Source organism: Pteropus medius, unplaced genomic scaffold (genome assembly GCF_902729225.1).
Source record: "Pteropus medius unplaced genomic scaffold, Ma_sr-lr_union100, whole genome shotgun sequence".
Taxonomy (NCBI): domain Eukaryota; kingdom Metazoa; phylum Chordata; class Mammalia; order Chiroptera; family Pteropodidae; genus Pteropus; species Pteropus medius.
This window is the reverse complement of record NW_024351731.1, coordinates 2,266,331-2,268,769: the sequence shown is the minus strand read 5'-3', so window position 1 is coordinate 2,268,769 and position 2,439 is coordinate 2,266,331.

Below are 2,439 nucleotides of genomic sequence, written 5' to 3'. Positions count from 1 at the left end.
CCTGCAGGTGGTGGGATGCGAGCGCTCCGTATCAGGCAAGCTGCTAGTGGTCTCGCCTAAGCAGGGGGATGTCGCCATTTATAAGCGCTGTTTCGGTAATAAAAGGCGATAATGTTGATTTGCATTTGTGCACATACAGCAGTGTGCAAGTATCTATTTAATGTGCGAAGAACCTTGTAGTACCATTGGATTCTTTTGCAGTGAAAATACCTAAACTCGAGAAATACCAGGAATACGGAAAATGCCAGGGCCTGGACATTTCAGAGAAATGCTGTTCTCTTGGACTTACAGAAGGGCCTAAGGCCACAGAGAGGGCAGGTAGGAAGGCCTCAGAAAGGGGTGGGACAGACGCAGGATGATTTGTCTAAGGGGAGATGAGAAGCTTACAGGCCCCAGGGCAGCCCAAGCCAAGGAAGAGAAATGCGAGGCCGGTGGGTGGGCTGGGCACCTTTCACAGTCCTGGGAGATGAGAAAGGCAGGAATGGCCACCGTTGAGCCCGTGCCCCATCTGGAGCCCGCGCCTGGCGCTTCGGGCACCTGGTCCTCACAGCAGCCACGGGAGGGGATTTAAGAATCTTCTTTTTCAGCTGAGGACTAAGATTTAGAGAGACTGACTGACTTGTAAGGAAAGCAAAGCTGAGGCCCGAACCCAGGCCTGGCCAGGCTCTTAGGCCCGAGTGGGCAGAGGTGGGGAAACGTGCTGGGAAGTTAGCTGGGCCTCGGGACCACCCGACCTTCCACACGGCGCCCCTTTTGCTTACCAAAGGACAAACACTGTTGATCCTTACTGCATGAGAAACAGAGCAGGTGCCAGGGGCGGCCTCGCTGGAGAGCAGCCAAGGCTGGCACGGCCTGTAGACGTGGCGACACGAACATCCCTGGGCTCAGGAGCAGGACAGGTGTGTGCGAGGCTCCTTCCTGGTGGGACGCTGGGGAACCAAGCCGAGCTCCAGGTGTGCCTGTGACCAGGAACCATTGTCAGATGGTTGGCTCCCCAGGAAACTTCAGCGACTTTACAAAAATCATCCCAGTGGCCCCAAATCTCCAACCCCACTGTGTCCTATTCCCTCAGTTCCGGGAGCGGCCTGAGATAGAGTTTCTCTGAGGAAAAAGCCCAGCTGGTCTTTGCTGGGGCCTCTCTGCCCTTCCAGCAAGGTCAAAATCAAGATGAGAGCAGGACCCGCAGGAAGAAGAAGGCTCCGGGCCCGGAACTCTTCAGCTGGGGGCGGGTTGGCGTCCATTCTGTGGCCAGCTGTCTCTCAGCAGTAAAGATGCAAGGTGACTAAGATCCAGCTCCTGCCACTATCAAGGAGAGGGAGATGTGCAAAGAACGGGCCTCCCTCACTGCCTCGCAGTCGAAGGTTTACTTAGCCACTCAGTGATTCTAAGCTGCTCATGAGAAAGAAAACCACAAACACACTTTTCTCCTCCCCCACCTGTTAGAATGTGTCTGACAACCCACGGCGATCAATCCATCCCCCAAATTCAGTTAATTTTGTTTTCTCTCGTCTCAGAAAAGCAGGAAATTCTAATAACAACACCAATAACAACGGTGGTGACTCTTCACTGAGACGGCACTCTGGGACAAATGTGATGGCAATTACGTTACATATATCATTGCATTTCATCCTAACAGCCGCCCCATGAGCTGGCGACTGGGGTCATCATCTCAATTGTCAGATGATGAAACCGGTGGTTAGACAAAGAGCGAGCTGTCCTGGGGGCAGTGGAGGTGGAGCCAGGACACCAGCGCAGACCGTCTGGCTCCCCACTATCTTCAATCAGGAACCGCTCAGGCCACCCCAGCACCCTTGTCTGACACCCAGCAGAGCTCAGAGCCCCCAGGAAGACCCGGGGATGCCCTGAGGTGGCGGCAGTTCCTCGGCACAGAGAGAGAGAGTCTCCTCTCCAGGACGCTGTTGTGAACATCTCACAGAGCTGCTTCAGCTCCCGGGGGTCCCGCTGTCCAGGACTCTCTCCTGGCCCTCCACACAGGGCCCGCTGGAGCTGCAGGCCCCACGATCAGCTGTACGTCAGTCAGAACCACCCCAGCCTGGCATGGCGAGTCCCTCTCCGGCTACTTTTAGATACTCGCCAAAGTCGGAAGTGTCCCCTATGAGAAGCAAGGCCCACTTGTTTTCTTTTAAAATAAAGAGCGAAGGACACCTGTGTCCACAGCAGCCTCATTTTATCATAGCCAAAAGGTGGAAGCAGCCCGAGTGTTCACTGCTGACAAATGGGTAAACGAGGCGTGGGATGCACTACGACGCGGCATCGTTCAGGCTTAAGAAGGACAGAAATTCTGACACGTGGGACAGTGCGGGAGCCAGCCAGAATAGGACAACACTGCACGGTTCCACAGGTGCTTAGCGCTGTGGTTGCCAGGGGCTGGGGGCGGGGCTTGGGGAGCGTTTCGGTTTGGGAAGATGAAAACCCTTC